At 36.0% G+C, this 26,793-nt stretch overlaps 1 long non-coding RNA gene across 1 annotated transcript in view; it reads right to left on the reverse strand.

Annotated features, from left to right (window-relative positions):
* LOC131410781 (uncharacterized) overlaps positions 1-26,793 on the reverse strand; it is an 82,410-nt gene that overhangs the window by 45,727 nt on the left and 9,890 nt on the right. The window contains exons 2-5 of the long non-coding RNA XR_009221415.1: positions 26,354-26,487; positions 16,363-16,458; positions 16,158-16,273; positions 2,819-2,901 (exon numbers count right to left, since the gene is read on the reverse strand). This is a non-coding gene — a long non-coding RNA (uncharacterized LOC131410781). The remainder of the gene's footprint in view (positions 1-2,818; positions 2,902-16,157; positions 16,274-16,362; positions 16,459-26,353; positions 26,488-26,793) is intronic.

Here is a 26,793-nt window from a genome sequence, read left to right on the forward strand (position 1 = left end):
AGAAAAAATAGATAAGTTGGACTTCATCAAAATTAATTTTTTTTTGCTTCAGAGAAAACCACCAAGAAGGTAAACAGACAACCCACAAAATTGCAGAAGATGTTTGCAAAGCACATATCTGATAAGGGACTTTGTAAAATAAATCGCTAACTCTTGCAAGTCAATAATAAAAAGACAAATAAACCAACTTTTTAAGTGGGCAAAGCCTCTAAACAGACATTTATCCAAAGAAGATATAAAAAAGGCCAATAGGCACGTGAAAAGATGCTCAATATTACTAGCTATCAGGGAAATGCAAATTAAAGTCACAGTAAGATAGCACTTTACACCTACTAGGATCATTATAATAAAAAAGATGAACCATAGCAAGTGTTGGCAAGAATATGGAGAAATTGGATCTCTCCTACACTGCTGATAAAATATATAAAATGATGAGGCCACTTTGGAAAACAGTTTGGCAGTTCCTCAAAGTGTTAAACATAGTTACCATATGACCCAGCAATTGACTCCTAGGTATATACCCCCTAGAAATAAAAACATATGTCCACACAAAATCTTATGCATGAATGTTCATAATGTACAAAAGAGCCAAAAGTGGGAACAACCCGAATGTCCCCAACTGATGAATAGACAAATAAAATATGTTATATCCATACAAAGGAATATTATTCAGCAATAAAAAGGAATGAGATTTAAATACATGCTACAACATGGATGAACCTTCAAAATGTTACACAAAGAGAAAGAAACCAATCACAAAAGGATACATAAGATATGATTTCATTTAAACTGTTTAAATGTTCACATTAGCAAGAAAAATGATAAGTGTTTTCCTAGTTTGGGCAGGAGGAGGGGATGGGAAGTGACTGCAAATTTGTACAGGGTTTCTTTTTAGGAGATAAAAATGTTCTAAAATGGATTGTGGTGAAAATTACACGACCCTGAGAATATACCAAAAATTGAATTGTACACTTTGAATTGGTGAATTGTATAATATGTGCATTATATCTTAATAAAGCTATTAAAAATGATGCACAACTATATCCTAATTTTTCATCCATTTACACATTACCTCAAAAAATAGCATGACTGCAGGTCCCCCCCTAATATTTGTAAGTCTGGGATAGGAGTAAAAATGCAGCTCCACATTCCATATATCCAAATATTTAAACGTAAATTGAGTGAACAAAACTATCAGCTGCAATATGTTCTTTCCTCCTGCCTTGACAAATGCACCTCCAAAATGACAAGCATATTTAAAAACATATGAAACGATGATTTTTGCAGGACTGAAAGTCAGTAAAGTATGAAAGATGACAAAATTAAAGTATTATTAAGTTTTTCTGCATTTTCTGATAGAACAACAAGGTTTACATGAGTAACAAAATGAACACATATATAATTCATAATTTTTTACGTATTTATACCATAAAATCTACTTTTTCTTGCCGTCATTTCTACAAAATCACCCATTACCTGATTATAATTAAGATATTCATATCATTTGTGTTCTAGTTAAAACAATGATTTAGAGTTAAGACATAAAATGTAATGATATTCAAAATGTAGAGAAATTGAATTTATTTTTGTCAAAAACTAAATATTAATACTATTTTTCATCTGTTTTCAAAAATCATTATTTTTCTTCTAAAATATACAAAGTACTTAAAGACAAAAGTCCAAACTATTATTTATTTCATAATTTTATTTCTAAATTATATAAATCAAGCTGCAATTTTAAATCATATTTTGAAAATTTACTAAAAATGTATTAAATATGTTTTAAATAAAACTGTTTAAAATTCTAGTATTCAATGCCCATTTAGTGGTCAGTGTGAAGTCAGTTAGGGTTACAGGTGCATTGTGCAAGGGATGACTCCAAACCTCAAATGACAGAGCTGCTCATATGTTCTTTAATAAAGTTTGTGTTTGTGTCCATGCTATGTCAATCCCTCTAAAGAATAACTCCTCTTGCCTGTGTCTGGGGGCAATACTAAACGATTACGTGTATGGGTCGGTGTATTAGTCTTCAACAGTTGTGTAACAAATTATCACAAACTTGATAGCTTAAAATAGCAGATATTTTTTATCTTACAGTTCTGTAGGTTAAAAGTCTGACACTGATGTCACTGAACTAAAACCAAGGTGTTGTCAGAGCTGCCTTCCTTCTGGAGGCTCTAAGGGGAAAACTCTTTCCTTCCTCTTTCCAGCTTCTAGAGACTGCCCACATTCCTTGGCTCTTGGCCCGGTCCTGCTTCTTCACAGCCAGCAGCATAGCATCTCCCTGACCCTGCTTGTATCTCTTTATCTGTTCTTCTTTACTGCTTCCCTCTTGCATTTTTAAGGAGCCCTGTGATTACATTGTACCCTCATAAATCAGGAGAATCTCCCTATCTTAAGGTCAGCTGATTAGTACCTTAATTCCGTCTGCAGCTTAATTCCCCTTTGCCATGTAAGCTAACATATTCACAGATTCCAGCGTTTAGGGTGTGGACATTTTGGCAAAGCCGTTGTTCTGCCTGCTACAGACACAGTAGGCTAAATTGTGCTGTGATAACAAACAAATAAAAATGCCAACATTTTAGTGACTTAGAATAGCAAAGATGTGTTTCCTAGTGGTACTGCGTGCCCCTCTCAAGTCAGCAGGGAGTCTCTGGCTCTTTGTGTTTGAGGAGAAACCCAGGCCGACAGAGCAGTAGCCATTTTGAACATAGCTGATTGCTGTGCCAGACAGAATAAAGAACTCTAGGAGGTCACCCACTAGCAATTCAATGCCGGGCCCAAACAGCAACGGGCATCACATCTGCTCAGAACTCACCGTTCAGAACTTGTCCTTTGACTGCACCCACCCTCAGAGCATTCAGCCAAGACGTTCCTCCTTTGTGCCTCGAAGGGGAAGATCTGTAAGTATTTGGAGAACAACATTAATAACCCTCATCTACATGTTACAAACGTATACAAATGTTGGATAAACAAAATAAAATGTAATTGATAGCTGAGCTTACAAAAGTGAAATCCCCAGATGCCAGAAATGAAATCATAAGAATGTGAGCTATTGTTGCTACTGCTTTGAAGGTGGGAGAGGGGAGCAGGGCATGGTTAATTAGACCGAATAAATACCAAGGGGTTGAGGTTTAATATCCTCATAGACAGGTAAGACAGGCCCAGAGCCAGGAGAGCAAAAGGAATTGAGATTTCTGCGTAAATCCAGGATCTCTAAAAGGACATACCATTTGCAAAAGAACTAGAGGCAAAATTCTATTCACTGAATAAGAAAAATGGTGTTTCTACCCATGCTCTAGAGAGGGAGATAGAAGTGTCTCTGAAGAAATCCAGCCAAACACCATGTTAAATTCTCCGACTTTAACCATGGATTTGTTTTTTTCTCCTTTTATTTCTCTATATTTTTGTTTTATATATTTTGAGACTTTATTGTTAGGCACATTCGTATAAAAACGTATATCATAATATTGTATTGGTTCTTTCATCATTACGAAATGTTTCTTTTTATCTCTAGTAACATTTCCTGTATTAAAGATTGCGTTGTTTCATATTAATATAGCTACACCAGCATCTTAGATCACTGTTTATTTAGTATCTCTTTTTTCATACTTTATTTTCTACCGTTCTTTAACCTTAGATTTTAATTTTGCATCTTTTAAGCAACATGTAATTGGTTGCATTTTTAATGCATTTTTTAAATTAGAATATCTAGCAAATACTTGTGTCTGAAAAAGGACACTGTGACCACGGTGAACACTAAGCCACAGACCGGGAGACATTAGGTAATATATATAATGGACAATGTAGAGAAGTCCTACAAATCAAAAAGAAACAAATACTCTAACGGGAAAATGAGCAAAGTACATCAACAGGTAACATATTGAGGATGTAACTCATATGGCCAACAAGTAAAATTTGTGTAGCTTCAGTAGTAATCAGGGAAATGTAGATTAAACCCACATTGAAATACCATTGTAGAACTGTCAGATTGGCATTTATTTTTAAAAATTTGTTAATGCCAAAGGGTTGCTGAGGATGTAGAGAAACAGGAAATATATATGGTGCTGATGGAGCACAAACTGGTACAATTACTTTGGAAAACAATGTGGAAATACCAAAGAAATTTGTGGGTGCACATACTCTAAGGAAAAAATTTCACCTACTGTTTCCCATCGTAGAGAAATTCTAAGGCACTCATAAGGGAGCACTGAATGGGATTTTTACCAATTCATCTGTAATAGCATGAAATTTGAAACAAACTAATTGTCTATCAGAATGGAAGTTGGTAAATAGTGGGTAAATAAATAGAGTTCAGTAGTTGAAAATTTGAAATCTGCAACAAAGCAAATCAATGCATCAACATGGATAAATCTCAAAATATAACATTGTAAATGAAAACAAAAAGTTCCAAAAGCATTAGAGTCATATGGTACTATTTATGTACATTTTTAAAACACCCAGAACAATTTTTTATATTGTTTGAAAATACATATATGTTATAAAAGTATACAATTGAATACACACCAACTTGAGACAGCTGGTTGAATCTGGGAATGAATCAGGGTCAGCAATTAAGGTTGGGATTTAACTATGTCCACAAAGTTTTATTAATTTGTTTTTTGAAGAAGAATACCTCAAGCAAATATAGCAAATCAAGAGCAACTTTTGGATTTAAATGAGGTGTCCACGGAAGTAAGGGCTATTACTTTGTTTACTTTTTTGAATGTTTGAAATATTTTACAAATAAATATTAAAAAAAATATATTCCTGGGGTCAGCCCAGTGGCATAGTGTTAAGTTTGTGCACTCTACTTTGGCGGCCCAGTGTTCATGGGTTTGGATCCCCAGCATGGACCTGCACACTGCTCATCAAGCCATGCTGTGGCAGCATCCCACATACAAAATAAAAGAAGATTGGCACAGATGTTAGCTCCAGGACAATCTTCCTCAAGCAAAAAGAGGAAGATTGGCAACAGATGTTGCCAAATCAGGGCCAAATCTTCCTCACCAAAAAAAATAATAAGAATAAAAAAATAAAGATAAAATATTCCTTGGTATTATGGGTTTTCAGAATGAAGTACGCATATAAAATAGACCCGTTTTTCAGGTAGTATGGCAGAGATAACAGTAGATATAAAAATAAATTTCAAATCTGACCTGAAAAATCTATACAGTACAAATACATAGACCCAATTTCTAAATTTTATATTTATCCCACTGCTATTTCAGAGAGAGCTTTCATTAATGTATAATTGTGCAAATGCACAATTATATATTTAAACAAATAAAATCATAAAACAGGTTCCACTTTAAAAAGTAACAGCATTAAGGCACTTAAAATCAGCATTAAAAATATTACTTTAGGGGCTGGCCTGGTGGCATAGCGGTTAAGTTTGCGTGCTCTGCTTCGGCGACCTGGGGCCCATGGGTTCAGATCCCAGCTGCAGACGTACACACTGCTCCTTATGCCATGCTGTGGCGGTGTCCCACATAAAAAAATAGAGGAAGATTGGCATAGATGTTACCTCAAGGACAATCTTCTTCAAGCAAAAAGAGGAAGATTGGCGACAGATGTTGGCTCAGAGCCAATCTTCCTCACCAAAAAAAAAAAAGGTAAAAAAAATACTGCTTTAATCAGGCAACATGTTTGTCTTAAAGATTTTTAGTCACTGATATAACTTGGAAAATGGACATTGTTGATTAGATTCTGTTTTAGGAAAACTGAAAATCTAATTTTCCCTAAAATTAAATTCAAGTGGACTTTTATCTCATGGTTCTTCTTATCAAAACCATTGAGCAGCCTAACAATACTTTCTATTACAGTTTTTTGAAAACTGCAGAAGGACTGTTCTGCAAAATATTTATTTCTTAAATTCTCAATCCCATAACTAAGGTCATTGTGATCACAAATGTCTCATCTTCTCTTTACAACGTTTCTCTCATTCCTTTACTTACAAGTCTTCTAAATTGTACAGGATTTTCCAAGAATGAGTTAAGGATCTTTCCCGTGAGTTCCTGTAGAACACTGTACTTTCCTAATCTCTGCATTTTCCATAATATAATTCCTTGTTTACTTGTGGGCATTTGCCCTAATCTCAGATCACACTCAGATTGGTCACCCTTTTATGCTAGTGCCTAGTACAGCACCAGTCATAAAATTTGTGCTCAAATAGTCATTGGTTCATACTTTCATCCATTCATTTATTCTCATTAGTCTGTATTCCCTATTTCCTTTATTTTAGTTCCTTCCGGCTTAGGAAGAAAATCAGTACTGTGTAAATATAGAGAAATAGAAACAGTAAATATTAACAACCAGTTAATTTATGGCCCACATTATCTTCTTCCTTCATCTTTTGCCTTTGGTCATTTTTTACATTCAGTTGGAGTGAATCAGGAATGGGGTTCAGATCCCAAACCAAAGCAATATTAATGGGGTACACACCTGGGAACTTCCAAAAGTCTCCACTTCAGCACACATTCAGACATACATTCGAAAAAAAATAAAAATAAAGTTATTTCTATGCCTAAAAGCCCCCAAAGTCCACTTCTGGAATAGTCAGATTATTAATGAAATAAGGTTTTTATTTGATTGGGTTACCTGGAATTGAACCGCACCCATTTTCTATTGCGAATATGAAGGCAGAGACTTGTGCTTACTATCTATGCACGTTTTCAGTAGCATATTTCCAGAATTCGCTGAGATGGCAGAAACCACAGGAGTTTCTGCAGAGTCATCAGGCACAGGCCAGAGGAGTGTGTTCTCTGGGAGTCATCAGGAGACGTGGCTTGAACAGCCAGTGCACACTTTCATATACTCAGGAGCATGAACTGTTGTAAAACTTTGTCAGACAAGTACTCTCGGGTCTCACAGCACTGGGCCAAATGCAGCAGAATTCTTAATCAGCAACGATGTGAGAAAAGCAAACTTCTTTTCTGATTTTGGCTCTGGTGTCAGTCTGTGGACAGTCCTCTAGGATAAGGCCAGCAATTTCAGTGGCATATGTCAAAGCTAATTCTGATCTTTCAAATACCAGTTAAAGTTATGGGGCAATATCAGTAGAAATCTAACCTCTCAAGGACGCATGCATAGGAAAGCAGATGGCTTGCAACAGACTGTTTAATCCCAAATCAAATAACAGAATCAGCACTTCAGGATGACTGCTTATATAGACACTTTTGTCAGATAATGTGGCTGAGAGCTACACTTCCCACAAAATAAGCTCCATAAAGAGTTTGTGGTACACTGATTGATCAGTGGCAAATTCATTAAGCTCATACAGCAAACAGTGAGCTGTAGGATGCATAATAAATACTGTCCCAGACTGACATGAATTTATATTAAAAGATAACAAGACATTAAGCTTTTGGTATCTAAAGCCTTTTTTGTTGTTTATTGTCTTCATTGCTTCATATCGACTGCAAGAAGATGTAAGGAAGACTGACAGTGAAGCCTGAAGATGGGAAATATCCTTTCTTGATTTAACATAATTGAGGGAAATTTCCATGAAGACAGCAGTAAAACTGCTTCCAAATTAGCCACTCCTGGTATAAATCATCTGTATAAATCCTCCCACCAGGGGAAATAAGCCGCTAACAGTGCTGCTCCTAGTAGGCAAAGCTTTCTTTTGGTTTCAGACATGGTGGTTGCAGTTTGCTGGAATCTCTACCTTTTTTACTTTTAGGCAATTGCAGACTTTGCTCTCCTTTTAAGAGAAAGCTCTGAAATGTAAACAGATGGAGGTATAGCATAGAATGACTTTTCCCAAAATGCACTCTTTATATTACACTAAAAAAAAAATATTAGCATAGGAATGATTCCGTGGTCAAGTAAATTTAAGAAACATTGCCTTAAATAACGCTGAAAAAGATTCGTGTTCCCACAGGACTTCTCATAACTTTGAGTAAGCTGGTGTGAATTTGACTCTTTAAGGGAGGATATTGTATGTAGCATTTCCCAAAATTATCTGAGCACAGAAGTGTGTGGTGTGTGTGTGTATGTGTGTAATATCTCAAGAGACTAAAAGTGCCATGGGATGCACTTTTTGAAACGTTGATGATCGTTTGTACCTTCAACAAACAGTAGCTTTCGCTTTCAACATAATCATTTTGAAGTTAAGCCATTTTCTTTCTGGTTTAGACGTGCCAATAGATACATGGACTTTATAGCAACCTAGTAGTTGAGATGGAAGCAGAAAGATATGGAGGCAAGAATGTGGAAGATTGCAATAGTTGGAGCAGAAATAAAAGAAAATAAAAGAAAGTAGATTGGGGTCTTGGTGGTGGAAACCAAAAAAGAAGAAGCTAGCTTTTCAAACATTATAAAAGAAAGAAATGGCAGGACACAGAAAGGTCCTAGACGCAAGGTAGAAAGAGAGATAATCAAAGATGGACTCAAGGTTGTAACCCTGGGTGATAGGCGAGCTGTCGTGCTGCTAGCAATAATGGAAAGTAGAAGAGGAAAAATGATAAGCCTGGACTATTATTATGGCATTTTTAACTGAAGGGACACAATGAAGGAGGTTTTTATATGTGAAGGAAAAAAAAAATCAAAATCAAATAAAAATTTATAAAATATAAAAAAAATTAAACATATCTCAAGCAAGTGTCCAAAAAAGTCCCTCTAAAACAGGATTTTATTTTTAATTGGTCCATGTAGAGTTATTTGATTTGGTTGTCATGGTATAACACGTTTTTGTTTTGTCCCTCAACACAATTCATTGGCATTTTACTTCCCTTAATAACATAAAGACACACACACATTATGTATACTATGTACTAAAGGCATATATCCTCACAAGTACATATGCATAAATGCAAACATATATCTTTCATATAAGAAAACATAAAATTGCTGGAAAAGCAAAGGTAGTCTTGGGAAAAAAATCTGAAAATTTAAAACTGTCAGAGTTCTGATTCAACTTGCTAGTCTAATAGAGAGAGAATGACAAAAAGTCTTTATTTGCTTGAAGAGCCTCTGAGGTTTTTCAGTACCATTGAAATCCTGTCCTCAACTCAAGTACTTTTCACATATCAGAGAAGTGGCAAATTTAACAAAGCCTGCACTATGTTTTGTATTTCTATTCTAAGTAAAATGCTTCAGAAAGTAAACACGAGTATTCAATAATACTACAACTGGAGACAGTGAAAAAGGCTCCTGTTTTATAATATATTGATAAGTAAATCATTTTGAAAGAAGCAAACAGTCTTATTGAACAATGAAAGGTTAAACCAGTCATAAAGTAGAGACGGCTTAAGTACCTTTGTTTATTTTCTGTGATAACACAAAAAATGTTGGCATACATATGTCTTGTAAACTGTGTAAATAATTTAACATTTGAACACATTATGAAGAGCAAGTTCAAACTATTACTACTGGAGCAACTTTTAATACTCTCTAGAACAATGAATCCCCAAATTACAAAAAAGAAAATGAAGACAGAGTAACAAGCTTTCTTTGAAATAATTCCAGAGAACTTAGGAGACCCAAATCAAGAAATTGCATTTCATGTTAAAAATTGCATCTTTATCATGTCTTTAATAATCAAATCTGTTATGTGTAATTTATAATTTGGCTGGATACTGGGGAAATTTCACTTTTCTGTAGAATAGTGATTAAGAAGTCATCAGTTTAAGTTGTTGCTATCTGGCATATTAGCAGCATGAATTTGGGCACATTCTTTTAGTCACTCTGCGCCCCGAATCCCTTAGTTCCAAAAAAAAAAAAAAAGATAATAATAGCATTTTAATAAATGCAAATGTTTAACCTGATATCTGCCATATAGTCAATATTCAATAAAGATTAGGTGTTTTTGTCATAATTATTGTTATAAATATTATCAGAGAATATCTTCCTATAAACAGCATCATCTGAAGCTCAATTACCAAAATAGTTTTTAAAGTCTAATTCAACATATAAATCTTTAAAAATAAGCTAAAGTATATATAATAAAAGGTTTCAGGCTAGCATCTTCACTAAGACTCAGTGATAAATATAGAGGATAGGAGTAAAATGTCAGTGAAGATATATATATACATATCACCTCTTCTTTGTCCATTCATCCATTGGTGGACACAGGTTGTTTCCATACCTTGGCCATTGTGAATAATGCTGTCATGAACATGAGAGTGCAGATATCTCTTCGATATCCTATTTTCATTTCCTTTGGATATATACCCAGAAGTGGGATTGCTGAATCATATGGTAGTTCTATTTTTAATTTTTTGAAGAGCCTCTATACTGTTTTCCATAGTGGCTGCACCAATTTTCATTCCCACCAGCAGTGCACGAGGGTTCCCTTTCCTCCACATCTTCACCAACACTTGTTATCTCTTGTCCTTTTGATAGCCATTCTAACAGGTGTGAGGCAGTGGACCTTGAGGGCATTATGCTAAGTGAAATAAGTCAGACAGAGAAAGACAAATACGGTATGATATCACTTACATAGAAAATTTTAAAAAGTCAAACTCATAGAAACAGAGAGTAAAACGGTGGTTACCACAGATTGGGGGGTGGAGGCATTGAGGAGATGTTGGTCAAAGAGTACAAACTTCCAGTTAGAAAGTGAATAAGTTCTGGGGATCTAATGCAGAGCATTCTGATTACGGATAACAATATTGTACTATATACCTGAAAGTTGCTAAAAAAGTAAATCTTAAATGTTCTCACCACAAGAAAAGAAATTATAATTATGTGACATGACGAAGATGTTAAGGAATAGTACTGTGGTAATCATATTGCAACATATAAGTGTTATCAAATCAACACATTGAACATCGTGAATTTACATAACGTTATATATCAATTATAACTCAATGAAGATGGAAAAAAAAAGAGGCAAGGGCTTCAGCTCCAGACAAATAGCCGGAGACTGGTGATAATGTTGTTTTGTCTTCGTACAGGGCAAGGGCAAAAAAAAAATTTATTAATTGCCATTGTACAAAATACAATACATTCATTAGCTCATTTCAAGCTCCCAATAACTCAAAAGGTTATATTTTATACAGACCCCCTGAAAAAGTATGGTTCTTGTGGCTTAAGGACATAGAGATCGGCCCAAGACTACTGAGGTTTGAATACTGGCTCTGACATTTGCCCATTGGGTGATCTAGGGCAAGTTATTAAACCTCCCTGTAAAAGAGGGAAAATAATAGGAATGGTCTCATAAATTTTCTTTGTGTGTGTGTGTATGTGTGCACGTGTGTGTATGTGTGTGTGTGTGCATAAAAAGAGTCAATGCCTAATAAAGTGGTTAGAACAGTGCTCAGAACCCAGCACCCACTATGTTATCAATGTATAATAATGGCCAAGACTTGTAGAGCACTTGCTCACGGTCACTTAGCCAGTAAGTGTGGGAGTAGGAGTCCAACCTAGATCAGAATACGCAACTGTAATATATCTGACCAATGTTAGGAATTCTCTTAGCTTTGCTATGTCCCATACCTAAAGGTCCTATGGACCTCAATTACTTCATGTATGAGTTGAAGGGATTTTATTATCAGATGTAAATTCATGGCACTCCCCACCCAATCCTGCCCCCTGGTACCTAACAGCCCACCAAAATATTTACAGTTTTAATCTGTAGAGACGCTTTGCTGATCTTCAACTGGATCTCAGAATCCTTGTCAGCTCAGTCCACTAGGCAGACACTAACAATTAACTCAACCAGTATCTACTAAGTGCAAGTCCTGGCATTCCTTTTTTATATATAATTTTTTTGCTGAGAAAGATTCACTCTGAGCTAACATCCGCTGCCAACCTTCCTCTTTTTTTATGTGAGCTGCCGCTATAGAACCGAACCTAGGCTGCCAAAGTGGAGTGCGCCAAACTTAACCACTAGGCCACCAGGGCTAGCCCATATATTTTTTATTTTAGAACAGTTTAAGATTTACAGAAAAATTTCAAGGACGGTACACAGAGTTCCCATACAACCCACACCCTATTTCCCCTATTGTTAACATAGTATATTAGTATGACACATTTGTAACAATTTGTGAACCAATATTGATATATTATTATTAACTAAAGTCTATAATTTATTCAGAAATCCTTATATTTTACCTATTGCCCTTTTCTGTTTGAGGAACCCATCCAGGATACTACGTTACATTTGAAAGTCACCTCTTCTTAGTTTCTTCTTAGCTGTGAGAGTTTCTCAGACTTTTCTTGTTTATGATCACCTTGACACTTTGAACAGTACTGGTCATGTGTTTTGTAGACTATCCCTAAATGAGGAATTATCTGATCTTTTCCTCATGATTACACTGGAGTTTTGTGTGTGAAAAACCACAGAAGTAAAGTGCCGTTTTCATAACATCATATCAAGAGTACATACTATCAGGATGATTTATTGCTGTTGATATTAATCTTGATTACCTGGCTGAGGTAGTGTTTGTCAGGTTTATTCACTGCAAAATTATTCTTCTTTTCCCCTTTTATACTCTTTTCTTTGAAATGAAGTCACTGTGCACAGTCTACATTTTAAAAAGTTAGGAGTTCCTTCAGAGACCTTAGCATGGTAATCATAGTTATCTAAATTTCTTTTCTGATGTGTTTAATGATTGCTGTAGATACAGGTGCCAGAAGTTTCCAATGCCTCTGTTGTCTTTGTTTTTTGTCTCTCCTCTTAACTTAGGGCTTCCCTAACTACTCCTCTTCAGAGGAAGCCTATGTCTTACAACTCTGTCACTGTAATACTCTGCTATTTTACTGAAGGCTTGTTAGCATGGTAGGAACATATGGGGATGGAGAAGTATTCTATAACATTCTGATTAAATCTCAGTCTTTTAGCGATTATGTCTTAGGGCTGTGACTTTCACAAGCGTTTCCCCGGGACTTTTCCCTGACTATTGGGAAATAGATCATTCCCAATCTATTTTCTTGGAGTCCTGGCATCTGTTGACTATGGTTGGTTGTTTTCTCCCTTAGTTAAGAAAGGAGAGTGAGAATGGAATGAAGTGTGAGAAATGCCTTCCCCCCACCTGTGACAATACTCTGGTAAAGTCCTTTTCCTCGGACATTAGGATTTTGCTATGGAGGACCCTCAGGATGTATTTCTCAATGATTGCTCTTCCATTCTTCCAGTTCTCTCAGCTATAATCACTGTTATTGTATGCAATCCTGCTGGTGAGGTGATAAGGTATGGGGGGAAGTGAAATATTCTATCATCTTATGACTAAATCTCCATGTTTTAATGGGCCTGTGTGTCTTACTGTAATATTCACAAGTGTTTCTCCAGAGGTATAGCTTTCTTTTCCACCATAGGTGAAACAGGAAGGTTAGGAGAACTGGAGAAATGCCCTTTCCTAGCTATAATAAGCTTCTTGTAAAGTCTTTTTCCCTTAAGAGTATTATGGAGAACACTCAGGTTACATTTCACAATGAATACAATTCCCTTGCCCCTACCATAGATATGAGGGGATATTTCTCAAATCTTTATCCTCAGAACCTGGTGGGGGTTTTGGAGGTAATAACCCAGGAAACTGTGAAGGCTCTGCTAAGACTACAGCCCCAAGGAGTTTCTCACTCTCATGCTAGTCCATATTCATATTTCAGCAATTCATCTCTTATTCATGCCATTTAAGTGTTCCTAGCAGTTATGGCTCCAGCAGCTCCTCCTTCAGGCAAACAGATCTCAGCTGTTACTCTCTGTATTCCTCTGTCTCTCCAGATTTTGAGGTGGTCATTTGCCCTGAAAACTTAGTTCTCCAGTGAATCCAAGAAAGAGATTGATTTTCCACTTGTTCAGCTTTTTCTTTTTCTTTTTTTTGCTAAGGAAAATTTGCCCTGAGCTAACATCTGTGCCAATCTTCCTCTATTTTGTATGTGGGTTGCCACCAGAGCATGGCTGATTAGTGGTGTAGGTCTGTGCTCAAGATCTGAACCCACGAACCTGGGCTGCTGAAGCAGAGCTCCCTGAACTTAACTACTAGGCAACAGGGCCAGCCCCCAGTTTTTTTCTTTTGTAAGGATGGGAGCGATGACTTCCAAGCTCTTTACGTATTGGGGCCAAAGCTAGAAGTCCATGATTTTAGCTTTTTAAACATAAATAAAGTATAATCTCTAAACTCATGGTTAGTCTAACAAAAGAACATAGACAGATAAAAATAATGCACACATTAATGTGTTAACTTAAAATGGTGACAATTTCTATAAATGTAAAGAATAGAGTTCTATGAGGAAGAATAACAGGGCATAATTAACTTTCCTAGATATTATACAGCAGTGTTAACTATAGTCATCATGTTGTACATTACATCCCTAGTACTTATTTATCTTATGACTGGAAATTTGTACCTTTTGACCACCTTCCTCCAATTCCCTCTCCCCCTAGCCTCTGCTTCTGGTAGCCACGTGTCTGATCTCTTTTTCTATGAGTTTGCTTTTTTTTTTTTTAGATTCCACATAGAAGTGAGATCATACAGTATTTGTCTTTCTCTGATTTATTTCACTTAGCATAATGCCTTTAAGGTCCATCCATGTTATCACAAATGGTAGAATTTCCTCGTTTTTTATGGCTGAATAATATTCCATTGTGTACTCATACCACTTCTTTATCCATTCATCCATTGATAGACACATAGGTTGTTTCCATGTCTTGGCCATTGTAAATAATGCTGCTATGAACATGGGGTGTAGATATCTTTTTGAATTAGTGTTTTCATTTCCTTTGGCTACATTCCCAGAAGTGGGATTGCTGAATCATATGGTAGTTCTGTTTTTAATTTTTTGTGCATTCTCCAAACTGTTTTCCATAGTGGCTGTACCAATTTACAATCCCACCAACAGTGCACAAGGGTTCTCTTTTCTCCACATCCATGCCAGCATTTGTTATCTCTTGTCTTTTTGATGATGGCCATTCTAACAGGCATGAGGTGATAGCTCATTGTAGCTTTAATTTGCATTTCCCTAATGACTAGTGATGTTGAGCATCTTTTCGTGTACCTATTGGTATTTCATATATCTCCTTTGGAAGAATGTCTATTCAGGTTCTTTGCCCATTTTTTAATTCAGTTATTTGTTTTTGAGTTGTATGAATTATTTACATATTTTGGATATTAACCCTTTATCAGATATACAGTTTGCAAATATTTTATGTCATTCTGTAGGTTGTCTTTTCACTTTGTTGATGGTTTCTTTTGCTGTACAGAAGTTTTTTAGCTTCTGTAAGCTATGCTATATTGTACTATAAGCTATACTTTACAAGCTATAATATAAAGCTTTAGTAATCAAAACAGTATGGTACTGGCATAAAAACAGACAAATAGACCAATGGAACAGAATTGAGAGCACAGAAATAAACCCAAGCATGTATAGTCAACTAATATTTGACAAGTGAACTAAAAATAATGGAGAAAAGACAGTCTCTTCAATAAATGGTGCTGAGATAATTGGATAGTTATATGTAAAAGAATGAAACTGGACCCCTGTCTTACACTACTCACAAAAATTAACTTGAAATAGATTAAAGACTTAAACGTAAGACCTGAAACCATGAAATTCCTGGAAGAAAACATAGGAATAAAACTCCTTGACATGGGCCTTGGTAATGATTTTTTGGATATGACACCTAAAACACAAGCAACAAAATAACAAATAAACAAGTGGGACTACATCAAGCTAAAAAGTTTCTGTAGAGGAGATAATTTAAGTTGATGTGTCACGGAAGACTTTTCTGAGGAAGAAACAATAAAACTAAGACCTGAGAAATTAATAAGATTTAGGATGAGGGAACAGTGTGTAAAAAGGCACAGAGATGGAAAAGATTTGGACTCAATTAGTTGCCTAATTTGTAACTGGAGCAAGGGCAGAAACAGTTCTGAATGAGTTTGGAGTAGATTGCAGGAGTCAGTTTGAGCAGTTATATTAGGCCATGCATGTCAAGGAGTGTTGTTACTCCAAGAGCCTAAGAGAGCCATCAGAGGTTCTTTAAGTAGTGAAGTGAAATGATCTCCTCACGTTAGATTATTCTTGCTACAGTGTGAAAAACTGATTAAAGTGAGGCCAACAGAAGTGGAGGCACCAATTAGGAAACCACAGTGTTAGCTCAGAAGTGGATGATGGTAGCTTGATCCAAATTCATGACAGTAAAGAATGAAAATAAGTGAACTGATTCAGGAAGGATTTATGGATGTAAAAACAACAAGACTGGTAATTACCTTTTGAAAAGATTATCAAGGGCCAGTTTCCAGTTCGACATGTTGGAAATCACCACTCCATCCTAACAACAAGTAAAATGCGGAACAGACTGAAAAAGCATCAACTCTTTTTAGATCTGTAAGAGAGTTGGGGGAGGATATAGGGAAAACTGCTTCCCCCAACACTGGAGAGACAGACAAGCAAATACAGGGAGTCATCGCTTACCAGAGCAGACTCACAAGTGGAAACCTCTGCAGAAACCAGGGCCAGGACAGGAAAATCTTAACTGTAATTGAATTGCTGGAGGTTCAGTGTGGAGAACTGTGAGAGTTAAAAATTACAGAGGGATCAGTCATAGCAGGAGCCCCCATATTACTGTGAGATTTACCCTCATGAGCTAGACTTTAAGTTCTCACAGTAAAATTCAGAGAAAAATCCATGTAGAGGGGAAGGAAAAGGGACCATTTTGATTTACACCAGAGTATTCTGTTCTTCTTAACAAGGCTTGCCCTCAGGAGAAAATAGTTAACCAGAGTCTAACCATCTGGGGTATTGTCAGAGCCTAACTGACCTGGGGGAAGGAAAATACCCAACTCCAAACCACTCTAGCCATTCTGTTCCACATAAAGGGGGAGAAAAACATTAAGAAACACTTGTGATACTGACAGTTCAATGGCATAGGCTTGCTAAAAGACTGGGACCTAATCATAGGAATATAGAATGTGTCCCCTCCCCCAACACCTTACCACCATGTTACTAAAGGACTATTTAAAACAATTCTTTTACCTAGTACATCATGTCCAGCTATCAATAAAAAATTACAAGGCATACCAAAAGGCAAAAAAGACAATGCAAAGAGAAGAGCAAGCATCAGAACTGGACATGGCAGAGATGTTGATAATTCCAACAAAGACTGAAAAAAATAGAAAGAATATCCAAAGACTGTGAGACAACTACAAAAAGTGTAACATATGCATAATGGGAATACCAGAAGAAAAAGAAAGAGAAAAAGGAACAGAAGAAATATTTGAAACAATAATGACTGACAAATTCCCCAAATTCATTTCAGACACCATACCACAGATCCAGGAAACTCAGGGAACATCAAGCAGGATAAATGCCCCAAAACTACACCTAGGCAAATCATTTTCAAACAGAAAATCAAAGATAAGGAAAAAATCATGAAAGAAGCCAGAGAAAAAACAAACCTTACTTATAGGGGAACAAAGGTAAGAACTACATCTGACTTCTCAGAAACCATGCAAGCAAGAAGAGAGTGGAGTGAAATATTTAAAATGTTGAAGGAAAAAACCCACCAGCCTAGAATTCTGTACCCTGTGAAATTATCCTCCAAAAGTGAAGGAGAAACAAAGACTTTCTTAGAGAAAAAATGAGGCAATTTGTTGCCAACAGACCTGCCTCGCAAGAAATATTAAAAGAAGTTCTTTAGAGAGAAGGAAAATAATATGCGTCAGAAACTTGGATCTACATAAAAAAGAAAAGAACATCAAAGAAAGAACAAGTGAAGGTAAAATAAAAAACTTTATTTTTCTTATTCTTAATTGATCTGACAGATAACAATTTGTTCAAAATCATAATAGCAACAATGTATTTGATTTTGTATGCTTGTGTATATATCATATATATATGCTGATGTATGCTTATATATAATTGAAATGAATGACAGCAATGATACAAGGGATGAGAGGGAGGAATTAAGATTATTTTGTTATTATAAGGTACTCACAAAACCGTGAAGTGGTATGGTGTTACTTGAAAATGGACTTGGATTAGTTGTAAATCTATGTTGTAAACTCTAAGTAAACCACTAAAAAAGTGTTTTAAAAAATTTACATTTAATTTGTATGCTAAGAAAGGAGAGAAAATTGAATCATATAAAATGCTCAATTGAAACCATAAAAGATAGAAAAAGAGTGGAAGACAAAAAAAGGAACAAAGAAAAGAGCAATAAGTAGAAAGCAGTAACAAATATGGTAGATATTAATCCAAACATGTCAAAAGCACTTTGAACATCAATGGACTAAATGCATCAATTAAAAGAGATTGTCAGCGCCTGCCCCATGGCTTAGCAGTTAAGTGCACGCGCTCCGCTACTGGCAGCCTGGGTTCAGATCCCGGGCACGCACCGATGCACCGCTTCTCCGGCTATGCTGAGGCCGCGTCCCACATACAGCAACTAGAAGTATGTGCAACTATGACACACAGCTATCTACTGTGGCTTTGAGGAAAAAAAAGGAGGAGGATTGGCAATAGATGTTAGCTCAGAGCCGGTCTTCCTCAGCAAAATGAGGAGGATTAGCATGGATGTTAGCTCAGGGCTGATCTTCCTCACAAAAAAAAAAAAAATTGTCAGAGAGGATTAAACAACACCACCCAAGTATATGCTGTCTACAAGAAACCCACTTTAAATGTAAAGACACATGTGGGTTAAAAGTAAATGGATGGAGAATACCACACTAACCCTAATCAAGAGAAAGCCAGAGTTACTATATTAATTTTAGACAGAGCAGAATTCAAAGCAAGGAAGGTTATCAGGGTAAAAGAAGGGCATTATATTAGATAAAGAGGTCAATTCTACAAGAAGACAACAATCCTTAACATGTATGTGCCTAAGAACAGAGCGTTAAACAACATGAAAAAACTGATAAAACCGCTAGGAGAAATAGACAAATCCACTATCATAGTCAGAGACTTCAACACTCCTCTATCAGAAATGGACAGATTCAGGGGGCATAAAGTCAGTAAGGACATAGTTGAACTCAACAACATCATTAATCAACTGGATAAAATTGACATCTATAGACTACTTCATCCAAAAGCAGTAGAATACACATTCTTCTCAAGCTCACATGGAACATTCAACAAGACAGACCACATTATGGGCCATAAAACACCTTAAGAAATTTTAAAAATAGAAATCATACAATGTTTGCTCTCAAACCATCATGGAATTAAACTAGAAATCAATAACAGAAAGATAACTGGAAAATCCCAATATATGTGGAAAGTAAACAATGTGCTTCTAAATAACATATAGGTCAAAAAAGAAAGCCCAAGAGAAATTATTTTGAACTAAATGAAAAGGAAAACACAACTTATCAAAAATTTTTGGATGAAGTGAAAGCTGTGCATAGAGGGAAATTTATAGCATAGAATGCATATATTTGAAAAGAAGAAAGATCTAAAATCAATAATCTAAGTTTCTACATTAGAAAATTAGGAAAAGAAGAGCAAATTAAATCCGAAGTAGACAGAAGAAAAGAAATAATAAATATTAGAGCAAATCAACAAAATTGAAAATAGGAACTCAACAGAGAAAATCAATGAAACCAGAAGCTGGTTCTTTGAAAAGATCAATACAATCAACAAGCCTCTAGCCAGGGTAACTAAGAAAAAAAAAGAATAGACACAAATTACTAACATCCCAAATGAAACAGAAGGCATCACTACATATTGAAAGATAATAAAGGAATACTATGAACAACTCTATGCCCACAAATTTGCTAACTTAGATGAAATAGACCAATTCCTTGAAAGACACAATCTGCCAAAACTCACACAAGAGGAAAGATATAATCTGGATAGGCCTATATCTATTAAGGAAACTGAATCAATAATTAATAACCTTCCAAAATAGAAAGCACCAGGACCAGATGGGTTCACAGGTGAATTCTACCAAACATTAAAAAAAAAGTTATACTAATTCTTTACAACACTTTTCAGAGGACAGAAGCAGAGAGAACACTTCCAACTCATTCTATGAGGCCAGCATCGCCCTAATACCTAAATCAGGCAAAGACATTACAAGAAAAAGAAACTACAGACCAATATCTGTCATGAATATAGATGGAAAACTCCTCAACAAAACATTAGCAAATTGATTGGGGCATAGTGGTTAAGTTCACACATTCCACTTCAGCAACCCAGAGTTCGCTGGTTCATATCCTGGGTATGGACTAACTGCTCATCAAAAGCCATGCTGAGGCATCCTACATAGATGAACTAGAAGAACCTACAACTAGGATATACAACCATGTACTGGGACTTTGGGGAGAAAAAAAAAGAAAAAGAGGAAGATTGGCAACAGATGTTAGCTCAGGGCCAATTTTCCTCAAAAAAATATTTATATTAGCAAATTGAATTCAACAATGTATAAAAAGAATTATACACCACAACCAAGTGGGATTTATCCCAGGTATGAAAGGCTGGTTCAGCATTCAAAAATCAATTAATGTAATCCATCACATCACCACGCCAGAAAAGAAAAATCACATGATTCATATCAAGAAATGCAGAAAAAGCACTTTCCAACAAAATCCAACACCCATTCATGATAAAAACTCTCAGTAAACTCGGAATAGAGGGTAATTACCCTCAAGAGGATAACCTGATAAGGAGTATCTACAAAAAAACTACAACTAACATCACATTTAATGGTGAGAAACTTAAAGCTTCCCACTAGGATGAGGAACAAGGCAAGGATGTCCCCTCTCACCACTTCTTTTCAACATCGTACTGGAAGTTCTAGCTAATGCAATAAGACAAGAAAAGTAGGTAAAAGGTATACATATGGGGAAGAAAAAAATAAAACTGTCTTTGTTCACAGATGACATGATCATCTATGTAGAAAATCTGAAAGAATCAACAAAAAAACTCCCAGAACTAATAAGCAATTATATCATAGTTGCAGGACTATATTAGTTGCAATTATATCATAGTTGCAGGAGGTTACATAACCTCTAGGTAGAAAATGCAAAAGAATCATAAAACAACTCACTGAACTAATGAGCGATTACAGTACAGTTGCAGGATACAAGGTTAATATACACAAGTAAATTGTTTTTCTGTATACCATCAATGAATAAGTGGAATTTGACATTAAAAAATGAAGGTCAAAAAAATGAAATACTTAGGTATAAATCTAAGAAAATACATACAAGATCTATATGAGGAAAGCTACAAAACTCTGATGAACAAAATCAAAGAAGAACTAAATAAAGGGAGAGATATTTCATGTTCACCAATAGGAGATTTAATATTGTCAAGATATCAGTTCTTCCCAATTTGATCTATAGATTCAATGCAATTCCAGTAAAAATCCCTGCAAGATATTTTGTGGATCTAAAAAATGATTCTAAAGTTTATATAGAGAGGCAAAAGACGCAGAGTAGCCAACACAATATGGAAAGAGAAGAACAAAGTCAGAGGACTGACACTACCCCATTTCAAGGCATACTATAAAGCTATAGTAATCAAGACAGTGCCGTATTGGTGAAAGAATAGACATATAGATCAATGGAACAGATTAGAGAGCACAGAAATAGACTCACATAAATATAGTCAACCAATCTTAGACAAAGGAGCAAAAGCAGTATAATGGAGAAAAGGTCATCTTTTCAAAAAATGGTACTGAAACAAATAGATATCCTCATACAAATAACTGAATCTAGATACAGACTTTACACCCTTCACAAAATTGACCCAAAATGAGTCATAGATCTAAATGTAAATGCATAGCTATAAAACTCTTTGAAGATAACTTAAGAAAAATCTGAATGAATTGGGTACGGTGACCACTTTTTAGATACAACACCAAAGGCACAATCCATGAAAGAAAAAACTGATAAGTTGGACTTCATTAAAATTAAAAACTTCTGCTCTGTGAAAGACCATGTCAAGAGAATGAGAAGACAAGCCACAGACTGAGAGAAATCACTTGCAAAAGACACATCTAATAAAGAACTGTTATCCAAAATATACAAAGGACACTTAAAACTCAACAATAAGAAAACAAATGACCTGATTAAAAAATGGGCCAAAGACTTTAACAGATACCCTACCAAAGAAGATATACTGATAGCAAGTAAGCGTATGAAAAGATGCTTCACATCTTGTGTCATCAGGAAAATGAAAATTAAAACAACAATGAGATGCCACTGCACATCCATTAGAATGGCCAAAATCCAGAACACTGACAACATCAAATGCTGGCGAGGATGTGAAGCAACAGGAACTCTCATTAATTGCTGGTGGAAATACAAAATGGTATAGCCAAACTTGAAGGCAGTTTGGTGATTTCTTACAAAGGTAAACATACTCGTATAATAAGATCTAGTAATTGCACTTGTTGGTATCTACTCAAAGGAGTTGTGAACTTATGTCCAGAAAAATACCTGCATGTGGATGTATAGCAGCTTTATTCATAACTGCCAAACCTTGGAAATAACCAAGACATCTTTCAGTCGATGAATAGATAGATAAACTGTGGTACATTCAGAAAATGGAATATGATTCAGTGCTAAAAAGAATTGCACTACCAAGCCAAGAAAAGACATGTAGAAACTTTAAATGCATATTACTAAGTGAAAGAAGCCACTCTGAAAATGCTACCTACTGTATGATTCCAAATATATGACATTTTGAAAAAGGTAAAACTATAGAGGCAATAAAAAGATCAGTTGCTGCCAGGGGTTGGGAGGTAGAGAGGGATAAATCAGCAGAGCTCAGAGGATTTTTAGGGCAGTGAAACCACTCTGGATGCTATAATGGTGGATATATGTCATTATATATCATTCATATACATTATGAACCATAATGTGAACTATGGACTTTGGGTGATTATGATGTGTTAATGTAAGTACATCAGTTATAACAATTGCACCACGCTGGTGGGGGATGTTGATAATAGGGGAGTCTATACAACTGTGGGGGCATGGGGTATATGGGAAATTTCTCTACCTTCCTCTTAATTTTGCTGTGAACCTAAAACTGCTCTAAAAGATAAGTTTTTCATAAAAACAAACAAATGAAAAAGGGCTTTCTGATACCTTGGATATGAAAGGTATGGGAGAGAGGAAGGCGTTAAGGGTGACTTCCAAATTTCTACCTTAAGCAATAGGGTGAATTGTGCTGGTATTTCCTGAAATAAACAATATGAGGGGAGCATATATGGAGGTGTGTAATTGGTGACCAGGGCAGGGGTCAAGAGGTCACATTTAGACATATTAGCTTTAAGATATCAAAGAAGCAAAATGGAAATGACAGTGAGCTTGCTGGCTTTTAAAAGACTGGGGCTGATGAATTACCCTGGCTAGAAAATGTCGAGTGAGTGGAAAATACAAAGTTAGTAGTAGCAAACGGAGCCCCACCAGTCAATTATAGAGGCCTCCTGGAAAGAAACCTATTTTCTGTTCCTGATCTAAATGATTCCTAGATTTTCACCCAGATCTAGCACTGTGTATATGAATCTAAATTCCTATCATAGTTTAGGGGCCAGATAAAATATTTTGATGTTGTTTCTTTAGGTAGAGAAGATAGCAAAGGGAAACCAAAATGACTAAGCATCCCCTATATTCCAGGCACTCAGTCCATGTCTTGGGAATACCAGAGGAATGGGAAAGCAGTTTTTAAAAAAATAAGCACAGAAGATAAAAAAGAGAAGATAGTAATAGAGGAAAAAATGGAATGAAAGAGGTAACTACAAAAAAAAAGGGAAAGCATGGAAGAAGGATGGAGTGATTATAAATCCACAGATCTTATTAAGACCATTTTAGTCATTGTCCAGTCAAATAATTCTATTAATTTTCTTTTCCCCATGTAGAATAAAACATTCATGTCTGATTTTAATTATTGTCATTCCCAATTATCAACTATGTAAGAAGATGTACAAGACAAATTTCTGACATTTGAGAGCTTTTAATATATATAAAGTTGACCTTATCCTTCAAGTAATGCTCTCTGATGGAGCTGCTGAATTAGGTGTAAACTTGCCTTTACACATGCAATGTCAAGTATGCTGTGAAGGTAATTTTGTAGCCAATTTGTAACAAAAAAAAGAAAAAAGAAGAAAAACGCATCCATAAGAGAATACATACAAAAATGATAATGATCCTTGTTAGTGGATGCTTCTTATAAGCTGTCTGAGTCTTTCATACAAAACATACATTTGCTTTATAATTTTTGTTTGTTTGTTTTGTTTTTTGTGAGGAAGATCAGCCCTGAGCTAATATCCATGCCAATCTTCCTCTTTTTGCTGAGGAAGACTGGCCCTGGGCTAACTAACATCTGTGCCCATCTTCCTCCACTTTACATGGGACGCCGCCACAGCATGGCCTGACAAGCGGCGTGTTGGTGCGCTCCCGGGATCCGAACCCGGGCCACCAGCAGCCGAGCGTGAGCACTTAACCACTACACCATGGGGCTGATCCCATCATTTGCTTTATAATTTGAAAATATATATAGTGATCTTTATAGTCTACGGGGAGGAAACATGAATTCTGCTTAAATTCTTCGTCATTTAATAAGAAAGGAAGTGTTGTTCCCTTGAATTATTTAGACATGACTTCATTCTTCATTTTGCTAATATGGTGCTCACAGAAGCATTTGACAGTCAAGCAAGGCATAGAAGAAGCCTGATACGATATCAGAGGAAATGCTTCAATGAATAGTGTATTAATATATATCTCATTGGTACCTATACCCTTTTGTTGAACAAATTAGTTTCAATTGTGAACTTATCTATGCAATTGTTATTACCACATAAATCACAATTTACAGTGAACTATAAGAATTTTAGAAATCAAAAATATCTATCACTCTTTTGCATGACAAGAAATACTTGTTCTGTGAAGTTCTCCATGCTGCCATTTAAGAGGTTCCTTTAACTTGTATGTCTCTCTGTTGATCCCCTGCTGGTGATAGGATCCCTTCTGGAGGGCTCTTCTAATGCATAGGAAGCACTTACTGTCACCTTATGTTGACCATATGGGAAATCATTTTCTATCACATGGTTGTAAAGCCTACTCTTATATTCCATAATGTTAGGACAGGACAGCGCACAGTCAGATTATTAAGTGAAAGTGGTGTTCAGATCCATAAATGTGGCTCCAAATGTCCTAATAAGTTACAACTGCAATAATGGCATATACAAGCACTTTCCAAAGTTTCTTTTACATAAAATCTTCTAGAAATACAACTGTTGCCTAAAGAATGTTGGGTCTCCTCCTTCCCATGGTATTTGTGTAGGGAAGGATGAAAAGGTTTCACCTACATGTCAACAGCCTAGGTCAGGGCTCATCTTTTCGTGGGCTTCCCAGGGTCCCTCGGGAGATTTTTGTTTCACTAACTGACGTATCCAGGCTTTTCCACAGTAGCTGACAAGGGGTCCTTTTAGGCAAAGGCTGGAGAGTAGTACCATGCCTCGGATATGAATCCAAGAATTTACATTTTAGGCACTAGTGGGAGAGCCCAATTCCTATTTCTTTTGCAGGTTTGCAGGGAAAGTTAACAAGTAGCCAGCTACTTTTCAGAAAACAATCTGTGAGGGGACAAATTCTCAATATATTGCTACGGTTGACTTAGATGTCAAAGCAGAATGTTATCAAGAGATGGCTTCCTAGAGCATTTTTACATACACCACCTGTTAGGGACTGAATTGTGTCCCCCAAATTCATGTGTTGAAGCCCTAACCCCAGTACCTCAGAATGTGACTGTATTTGGAGACAGGGCCTTTAAAGATGTGATTAAGTTAAAATGAGGCCCTTAGGGTGGGTCTTATTCCAATCTGACTGGTGTCCTTATAAGAAGAGGAAATTTGGACACACAAAAAGACATCAAGGATGCACATGCACAGAGGACGGACAATGTTAGGACACAGCAAGAAGATGGCCATCTACAAGTCAAGGAGAGAGGCCTCAGAAGAAACCAAACCTGCGGACACCTTGATCTCAGACTTGTGCCTCCAGAACTATGAGCAAATAAATTTCTGTTGTTAAAGCCACCCAGACTGTGGTATTTTGTTATAACAACCCTAGCAAACTAACATATAACCTAAGATTTTCAAGAATGATCTATATGTTAAAATACATATTTCCGGGCCCTATTCCAGTGCCTAAATCCTGGACCTGGTATGTAAGAATCTGCATTTCAACAGTTATCCCAAGAGTATTCTGATGCCAATTAAAATTTGGGAACCTCTGATAAGTAAGGTCACCTAATCATATTGATCGATCAAAACAGATACACATTTCGTCTTTTCCATTTTAAAAAAATGTTTTATGATTACATTTCAGTAGTAGCAAGGTTTGAAAATTAAGATCACAGAAAACACACTGTCTTTCTCTCCTCAGCTCTGCATTAGCTGACACTTCTTACAGAATCAGAATCTTTCACAGTGGTCCCAAGACCTGCCTCTTACCTTCGATAGGGACATCTGACAGGTGGCGGACAGGAAACTCTTCATTAACACAGATGGCTGATTTCATGCCTAACACTTGCCAACACTTGCAGACTCGACCAAGACTTGCTCTTTTAACTAATTCTATCTTTATTCTTAAAATTTAAAAGACCATTAAATTAAAACCCAGTCACCATATGTAGAACATATGACATTTTTTTTAAATAGAGCAATACTTGGAAAAATCTTGAGGCCAAATATCACCCTCAGACACACAGATATCTCCCACTAATGTCATATTAGAGCCCTCTCACTATTTTCAACTTAATAAAGAAAACAAATCTTACAAAGGTAGAAATGAACATTCTAATCAATTGTAGGGTAGTTTTTTTTCTCTGCTCTTACAAAAAGAAGAACCCTGTGTATATGCATATAAAGAAATGTGAAAACGGGCAAGGAGG

The sequence above is a fragment of the Diceros bicornis genome, chromosome 10, assembly GCF_020826845.1.
Source record: "Diceros bicornis minor isolate mBicDic1 chromosome 10, mDicBic1.mat.cur, whole genome shotgun sequence".
Lineage (NCBI taxonomy): Eukaryota > Metazoa > Chordata > Mammalia > Perissodactyla > Rhinocerotidae > Diceros > Diceros bicornis.